The sequence below is a fragment of the Otolemur garnettii genome, unplaced genomic scaffold, assembly GCF_000181295.1.
Source record: "Otolemur garnettii isolate 467f Iridium unplaced genomic scaffold, OtoGar3 scaffold00021, whole genome shotgun sequence".
Taxonomy (NCBI): domain Eukaryota; kingdom Metazoa; phylum Chordata; class Mammalia; order Primates; family Galagidae; genus Otolemur; species Otolemur garnettii.
Genome location: NW_003852416.1, coordinates 24916847 through 24926191, shown reverse-complemented (window position 1 = coordinate 24926191; position 9345 = coordinate 24916847). Strand labels below are relative to the sequence as shown.

Genomic DNA, 9345 nt, shown 5'->3' with positions numbered 1-9345 from the left:
GAGTTGGAGGTTGCTGTGAGCTGTAATGCCACGGCACTCTACCCAGGGGGACAGCTTGAGGCTCTGTCTCAAAAAAAAAAAAAAGAAATAACAATTAAGGCTCAGCGCCTGTGGCTCAAGCAGCTAAGGCGCCAGCCACATACACCTGAGCTGGCAGGTTCGAATCCAGCCCAGGCCTGCCAAACGACAATGACGGCTGCAACCAAAAATAGCCAGGTGTTGTGGTGGGCACCTGTAATCCCAGCTATGTGGTAGGCAGAGGCAGGAGAATCGTCTGAGTCCAAGAGTTGGAGGTTGCTGTGAGCTGTGAAGCCACAGCACTCTACCCAGGGTGACAGCTTGAGGCTCTGTCTCAAAAAAAAAAAAAGAAAGAACATATAAAATGAACAATCAGGAAATAGCACTGCAAGCTGGTAACTTACAAATATGATAGTAATACTATGTGTCAGGAAGAACACCTAAAAGGATTGGAAGTGACTGTCACAGACAGAATAATGACCCCTCAAAGATATCCATGTCCCAAACCCTGAACCTATGAACATGTTAGGTTACATAGTAAATGGAAATTAAGATTGTGAAGGAAATTAAGATTGCTAATCAACTGACGAGCAGAGACTCAGAAGAGAATCAGATGAAGATGCGACGGTGGAAGAAGGTCAGAGTGAGGCAATGAGAGAAGAACTCGACCACCCCTTCCTGGCTTTGAGACAGAAGAAGGGGACCCTACAAAATGCAGTTCTAATTGCCAGAATACACAAGGAAACAGATTCTTTCCAGAAAGAAACGCAACACTAACGCCTTGATTTTCACCCAGTGAGACTTTTTTTTTCTTTTTTTGAGACAGTCTCACTATGTCACCATTGGTAGAGTGCCATGTGTCACAGCTCACAGCAAGCTCAAACTCTTGGGCTTTAGCGATTCTCTTGCCTCAGCCTCCTAAATAGCTAGGACTACAGGCACCTGCCACAATGCCTAGCTATTTTTTTGTTGCAGTTGTCATTGTTGTTTAGCTGGCTAGGGCCAATTTTAAACCTGCCAGCCCGGGTGTATGTGGCTGGCGCCCTACCCACTGAGCTACAGGCACCTCCCTTCATTAAAGCTATTTTTTTTTTTTTTTGAGACAGAGTCTCACTATGTCACCCTCGGTAGAGTCCTGTGGCGTCACAGCTCACAACAACCTCAAACTCTTGGGCTTAAGCGATTCTCTAGCCTCAGCCTCCTGAGTAGCTGGGATTACAGGCACCCACCACAACACGCAGCTATTTTTTGGTTGCAGTTATCATTGTTATTTAGCAGGCCCAGCCCAGGCTCAAACCCATCAGCTTCAGTGTATATGGTCGACACCCTACTCACTGAACTACAAGCCCCCAACCAAAGCTTTTATATTTTTATGTGGTATTTTTCAACTTTCAAAACTATATATATGTAACTTAAATACAAATTAAAATTTAATTTCAAAAGGAGAAATTCTTTCCTCCCAGATCTCACAATATGGAGGAGGAAACAGACAACTGAGCCAGCTAATAATAACAGAAATAAAAAGGCAAGGGCAAGAAGAAAAGCATCTCTCTCAGATGTGAGGGGAGTCTGAAAGGAGAAGCAGGAGTTAGTCAAGAAAAGCAGAAAAAGGCCTTCAGGTGAGAGAATAAGTCTTGGTGTGTGGGAGGACCTGGCCTTTGTGAATGAGTTTGGAACCACTAAGTATTCAGTGGGTCTGGCAGAGCCATCAGGAAAGGCTGGGGCGGCCATTCTCAACACCAGCAGGTCTCCTCAGTTGGGATCTGAGACTATAGTGCATATTTGGGGAGGGTCAGGACAAGTGAAGGCCCAAGAGAAATACAACATGTTTCTAGACCATAAGCTGCATTCAATAGTAAAACAAGTTTTTTTTGAGACACAGTCTCACTTTGTCATCCTTAATAGAGTACTGTGGCATCATAGCTCACAGCAACCTCAAACACTTGGGCTCAAGTGATCCCCTTGGCTCAGCCCAAGTAGCTGGGACTACAAGCACCTGCCACATGCCCTGCTAATTTTTAGACACGGGTCTCACTATTGCTCAGGTTGCTCCCAAACTCATGAGCTCAAGCAATCCACCAGCCTTGGCCTCCCAGAGTGCTAGGATTTCAGGCGTGAGCCACTGGGCCCAGCCTAACAGTAATACAATTTTAAATTTACAGTAAATTTAAATATTTTTATACTAAAACCAGCACAAGCATGCTACAGAGAATACAAAACTTACTCTGATTTTTAATATAAAAACTGCAAACTTCAAGGTGACCTTTTGCTTGCAAAGTCTACTTTAGAGACTAAACTACTCGCTGACAATTAAGCACCACAACTCAGTTGTCACTGTAATTAATCAGAGTCAGAAGAAAATCATGAAGCAGTACAGCATACATCCACCAAAGCCTCTAGGACTTCACACCAGTAACCTGTTGGTAGATGCCCCCCTACCAAGATGGACACAAAATACCCTTAGAGGTCTCGCCCAAAACTAGTCAGAAAGTTGACAAGCATCTCATTCTTTTCCAAAGGACCTGGGTCCTGCTACAGCCAAGTAGGTTAGCTCAGCCCAGGGAGACAGAAAAATCATCACACTAATTTCCTCCTGGACATGCTGTTGTACCCACAGGCTGCCAGCGTGCCCGACTCAGCATTCCCAGAATCATGGAGAAGAGCCCCAGTTCCACCATCAGCACCCCCAATGCTACAGGCCTTGGTGAGAGACTACATTAAAGGCTCTTTCCATGGAAGGAAGTCAAGAAATAGGGTACATCTCTTGGGAGAGGGTGTCCCTTGTGGTCTACAATACAAGGGTGGAAACTTTTTCTATTGTTGTAGCTGTTTTTATTGTAAAAACAGTAACCACAAAAAAAAAAAAATTAAAAAAACAGTAACCACATGAGAGAGACCTGGGGACTTTTTTTCTATAACAAGCCACTGCTGTTGACCACAGAAGAGAAGGGGAAAAAAAAATCAATGGAAGGCCACACAGAAGTAAAAAGCAAGTTAATTGGGTTTGGTTTGTTTGCCTCTTGTTCATGTGTAAAACACATACACATTCAAAAAGACTGAACTTAACTCATTTTAAAATTAAGAACAGACAACATGGGCAGCACCTGTGACTCAGTGAGTAGGGCACCGGCCCCATATACCAAGCATGTCGGGTTCAAAACCGGCCCTGGCCAAACTGCAATAAAAAATAGCTGGGCGTTGTGGCAGGCGCTTGAAGTCCCAGCTACTCGGGAGGTTGAGGCAAGATAATCACCTAAGCCCAGGAGATGGAGGTTGCTGTGAGCTGTGATGCCACCCAAGCAAGACTGAGACCTCATCTCTAAAAATAGCAGGCGTTGTGGGGGGCACCTGTAGTCCTAGCTACTTGGGAGGCGAAGGCAAGAGAATCATTTAAGCCCAAGAATTTGAGGTTGCTGTGAACTAAGACACCATGGCACTCTATCAAGGGTGACAAAGTGAGATTCTGTCTCAAAAATAAATAAATAAATAAATACACTACTGCCTGGGCAGTGGTAGGTGCCTGTAGTCCCTGCTATTCAGGAGGTGAGGCAAGAGGATAACTCAAGCCCAAGAGTTCAAGGCCAGCCGGGGAAACATAGTTAGACCCTGTCTCTAATAATAATAATAATAAAGCTACAAAGCTGTATCATCAGCAAAAAGGATGAATGAGGGAGTGAAGGAAGGAGAAAGCTACAACAGGAGGAGAGAGAAGGAAATGGATAGAGGAGTGAGATATGAAAAATGGCTGGGAGATAGTAAGATTCAGAGACAGACACACGTGCCTAACCATACACAAAAGGGGGGAGCAGGGCGGCGCCCGTGGCTCAGTGCATAGGGCACTGGCCATATACACCCAGGGGCCTACTAAAACAACAATGACAACGGCAACAAAAATAGCCTGGCGTTGTGGCGAGGCCTGTAGTCCCAGCTACTTGGGAGGTTGAGGCATGAGAATCGCTTAAGCCCAAGCATTTGAGGTTGCTGTGAGCTGTGACACCACAGCACTCTATCCAGGGTGACAGCTTGAGACTCTGTCTCAAAAAAAAAAAGAGGGTGAACAACTAAGGATCCACAGAAACATCTGGGGCCTGACAAGTTAGCCAAAGTACAGTACTTAGACTTCAAAATATCATGTACCTTTTATCCTTGTGTTTGAATGGTTAATGTCATGGTAGACCACCATTCACAGCTCTTTAATTGCTCACTGAAACATTCTGAGGCTTAGCTCAGGTCATAGGACATACATAGGCTCCCAGCAAATGAGCTACGATTCAGTAAATCAGTCATCTCAAAGTATCTCCTCGGAAACGCTATTTCATAAAGCATACAAAGCACCAATGAAAGTCAGAGGAGAAAATGCTGCTTCCACTGAAAAAAAAATTCCATGGAAAACTTTTTTTTAGGTTTGCATTAAAAAAAAAAAAACTAGGACGTCAGCAGAACTGCTTTCTACCTCAGCATTCACCAGCATCACCACCAGCACACCTGACTCCCCACATGTTCAATTCTGCCTGCCCCAGTGGATCTAAGGCCTCAGTTGGTCCCAACACTAAGCAGCGTCCACCATACTCAGCAATCTAAGGGTCAACAGGAGAGATCCTGAGGAGATGCCAAGTTACCATCCACCTGCCTAAACCAAGCCTCTGCTCCCTTCACTCCAAGGCCTATACAAGTACCTGTTTCTGACAGAACCCTCCTTCTGAGCTCCATCCCTGTCTCCCCTGAGCTTGGTTTCTGTGGTTTTCTCTTCCCCACTTGAGAGACCCATAACCTCCCACCTCCTCTGGTCTTTTTCTCCAACCTCTCCCTTCTTCTGAGCCTATTTCCTCCTCTCTTCCCTCTACCCAATCTTAGAAACATTTCTCTCAGAAAAGGAGAGGGCTTAACAGATATCTGAACACAGACCTAGAATCAACCTGCCTGAGTTCCTGCCCCAACCCCACATTTTACTAAGAGACGTGTGGTCCTGTACAAACCTCCCAGCCCCTCAAATTCCTCAGTGAGGGGACTGAAGCTGGCTATCACAGAAGTCTCTTCCAAATTAGACATAACTAAACGTCCTCGCGTATAACCATAAATAAAACAATGAGTTACAAATCCACAGGGAGAGAGAATGAACTATAGAAATACCTTTCTTCAGCAGTCTCTCACCCCACCCTCATCCCCCACAGACTCCCTCGGAAGGTCTGTGCATTTCACTGTGGGCCATTCTAGCTCTGAATTATCTGCATACGGTAAAACCTCACAAATCACACTAATCAAGGAAAAGGTGAATGTGACTCCAACAGAAGCCTGAGTCCTAGAATGCTTCTTTCATGCCACTACTCAACACTGTGAATTTCACATCAATCTAGCAAACAGGAAACAATCTGAAAATGCCATCACAAACTGTACTTGGGAATCTAACAACAGGAGTGCTGACAGGAACTCTGGAAAATCATCTGCTCTAAAAATCCTCCATTTTACAAGCAAGGACACAGGCCCAGAGAAGGGAAACCACTGGCCCAAAGATTGGTGGCCAGGACCAAAGCCAGCTGTCCAGAGCTCCTCCACCAGAGTTTTCTGAGACCATCCATTGCTTTTCCATACAGACAGGTCAAATCCTAAATTACCAATAAATACTCCTTACAATAAATCTATATCCATGTCCAGAGAAGGGTCCAGAGCTAAGTTTGGATGACCAGATGATTATCAATGCTATACAATAATCTTTCCTGGACCCTGCCCTTTCATTCTTTGCAAAGAAAACCCCAGACACTGCTATCTGTACTGAACTCTATTTGGGAAAGGGGGAAAGAGGGGAGAGCTAAACAGTGCTTTGTTCTCCCAGTAAGAAGCATTTTGTTCATCCTTTCCCATAACTCCTACCCAGTCCCCAGTATTCCCAATCTCTTCAGAAAAGTTTACAGAAACTCCCCAACTATAAGAAATGAAAGCAGGTAAGAGAAAGGGCTACCAAGGTGGGTGTGGTGTGGAAGATGACAATACCTACCCATCTCTTCACCCTGTGGTGAGCATTTTACTTCAGTTGCTAATTCCCAGCAAGGAAGCCTCCAGAGCTAGCAGACTCAGGGTCCTACAGCTGAGAAATGTGCCTCTCTGCAACCCCTGGAGAACTAACCCTTTCCTAACCATCTACTCCAACAGAGCCAGAGCAGAAGGGCCAAAAGACCAACCCTTCCCTCCTTCCCCCTCAGGCTAAGAGCAGACACCAGAGCTTGCTGGTGAGGGGCTATTTAAGGAAGCATCAAGAGGGTGGGGCAGAAAATTGCTGTCAGCATCCTTGCTCTTCCCCTCCCCCTCCCAACCCAAACACACATACACCTCACTCTGTCTCTGAGGGCTGTAGATATGGAATCTCCAAATGTCCATCACGTGTTTCTGTCACTGACACTGGTGTCCCCCTCTGCTGCCCACCCCCAACTCCACCCCTCCTTTTTTCACCACCAAGCTACCTTTCCAACTAAAACTACAGAATTGAATATAAGCAGAGGAGCTCAAAACACAAGGAGAATAAAGACAAACAAGCCATCCCTAGCATTCAGTGAGAGGAAATGGGCCTAAAGGGGCTGGGGTGGGGGAGACCCAGTCAGAAGCCTGATGGCCAGATGGGTTCCAAGATTTCTAAATGAACCTCCCTCCTACTGACGGTGAATCAATTTCAGCAATTCCAGCAGGTCAGCCCTGTAACAACAGGAACATCCCAGTGCTCACTGTTTAAAACAAAAATCCAAAGGCTCAGCCAGAACATGCTGGGAAAACCCAGGGACTGGATGAAAAGAGCCACGCTCAGTGGGATCCCTTCTGCTTTTATGTTGCAGTGCAATAGCGTAATAAATTGTCTGCCTGAAGAAAGCATGCACTGGTGAATTTCAAAGCCATCTTACAACAGAGGATGCACAGGGATGCAGAATTTGACAGCATATTCCCCCATGAAAGGAACATAATGACTTTGAGCGTCCCCCCCCCCCATTTCGAATGGCGCTACCGCTTATCAAGGGCCACTTCGAAAGCAGCGAGGTGAGAGCAGGAGATACCCAGGGAATCCAGAGAAAGGAGTTGCTTTCTGTCCCTGCCGGTGATGAGCCGCCTAGCAAGATGCTGTCAGCCGCTCGAGGACACGAAGGGGCACAGCGGCGCGGCCAGAATGGGCAGGCAGGTGTCCCCGGGCGCACACACACGTACCGCTCTCTCATGCGCGTCGTCCTTGCGCCCCTCCCGCCGCCCTCTCCTCTAGGGATGCTGATGAATGGACACACCTGAGATGCCTCCGTCCTGCCGCTCGCTCCCTCCTTCTTCCTCTGGCTGCTGCAGAGGAGCCCCTCCTCGGTAGTTTCACTTTACAGCACAAACCCACCGGGGCTTTGATGTCTCCTCCACCCACCCACCTTGCAGCCAGCCAGAAACGGGCGGGTATTCCCTCCCAGCAGAGGCCATGATCGCACTACCCCACCCACAAAAAAAAAATCAATTAATGAATTAATTAATTAAAACCTAGGAGCCACCCCCCGCCCAGATCCTCCGCACCCTGGGGAACTTTCCTTGAAAACTGGGGGTCCACCAAGCAGGCAGGACGAACGGTTCGGCCGCGTGGGACCACGGCTTTCCCAGCGATCACGGGAGGATGCTCTGGAGGGGGGTACCCCAAGTCCCTCCAACAGCTGGCCCTTTAAATGCGCCTCCTCCCAGCGCGGAACAAAGGCGCCGCCCGCGGGGGCCGGGCCGACGCACACCCTAGGCGCCGCCGCCGCTGAGCGGGCAAGCGCGGCCGGGCTGGCTGCGGGCGCGGGCTTACCTTGCGGGTCGCCGGCGGAGTGCGCGCGTCCGGCCCCACTCGCACTACACGCTTCAGTCGGCCCCGTTCTGTTTTTCTGGGACTCGGAGCTGACTTCACCGACGCTCCGCCAACAGCCAATGGGCTGCGGCGCCCGCCCCCTTATTAGCATAACTCTGGAACCGTCCACTCTGGCAGCGCTGGAGCGGCAGGCGGGGCCTGGAGGCGGGGCCGAGCCGGACCGTGACAGGAAGGGGCGTGCGCTCCAATGGCAGGCGAGGGGGCGCCGGGCCACCCAGCGCCCGCTTTGTAGCCCGCGCGCGCGGGCCCGCCAGTCTCCACTGTGAAGGCGCGCGGGCCGAGTAACCCCTTCTGTCCTGCCCGGCCGAGGGCTGGGCCGGACGCAAGCCAGGCGCGCCTTCTCATCCTTCAAAGGGTGGCCCACCGGGAGCTTAGAAGGAACCTTCGGCATAAAATAACATAACAGCTGTTAAGTTATTTAACCCCTGTACCCCAGTTTAGTCATCTGTAAAATGGTATATAATATTACCAATTTCGTAGCATATAATGAAGATTAATATAGTTAACATAGGAGAAGCGTTTAGATCGGTGCCTGGCCAGCGCACTACGTACATGTTTGCTACAGTCTGTTCCAGCCAGTATGCTTAATACTTGCTAGATATTTTCTCATTCGACCTTCTTAACCTTATAAGGCAGAGTGGCACTATTACTAATCCCTGTTTTTTAAGTAGGAAAATGGGAAATAATTACTATTTTCAAATGGGAAAACTGAGATGTAATTTAAGTGGCTTGTCCGTCATCACATAGCAAGTGGTACAATCAGGATTTGAACCCAGGCTCTGAGATTTCACTCCGGCAACACACATAAATTCAAAGGGCTCCATGGCAGACATGTGCTGGGCCCTGGGAATACTGCAGAAAACAAGACAGGCAAGGCCCATCCCCTTAGGAAGCTTCCATTTTAGTGAGGGAGACAAACAAATGAATAAACAAACCAGATCATCTGCAATGAGAAGAGTAGAACAGATACCATAAAGCAGGGTAATCCCAAGTGGAGGAAAGTCACTGTGATTGGATTCAAGACTAACCACTGTCCTATGCCATCCTCCTGCCCTCTTCCAGTCCCACTCAGTACTACAGGAGAAGGGAAGTGCTTGTCCAAGGTCAAATGGCCAGCAAAGCTCCCTCCACACCCAGCTCCCTATATTCCTAAGGACATCCCTGTAGATAGGAGAGTCACCTCCCTTGGGCTGAACACAACTGATTTTTGTCAGCTGCCCTTTGCAGGATTCTTCAGCCAGAGCACATTCCCAGAGAATAGGCTGTGTGCAGCTGGGTAAGGATAGGCTTTGATGACTGCACAAGCTGATGGGAAGCTCATCTGCAAAGGTTTTGAGATGTAAGGAAACAGTGGCAAGTCTTTGCTGAGCACCTGCTGTCCTCGGCTGTGGGGAGAAATAATTAGAAGACTAGCTGTCTAGGAGCTTACTCTGTAACTGAGGAGACAAGAAACTGCTAGAGAACTAAGCAAC

General features: G+C 48.1%; 1 protein-coding gene across 5 annotated transcripts in view; it reads right to left on the bottom strand.

The window, feature by feature from the left end:
• SORBS1 (sorbin and SH3 domain containing 1) overlaps nucleotides 1-7910 on the bottom strand; it is a 242430-nt gene extending 234520 nt beyond the window's left edge. For 2 of the 5 annotated variants that reach the window (XM_023511595.1, XM_023511596.1), the window contains exon 1: nucleotides 7814-7910. The gene's annotated coding sequence lies outside the window, so the exon portion shown is untranslated. The remainder of the gene's footprint in view (nucleotides 1-7813) is intronic. The other 3 variants (XM_023511597.1, XM_023511598.1, XM_003787314.3) reach the window with 2 other exon arrangements.
• Nucleotides 7911-9345: the final 1435 nt, after the last annotated feature.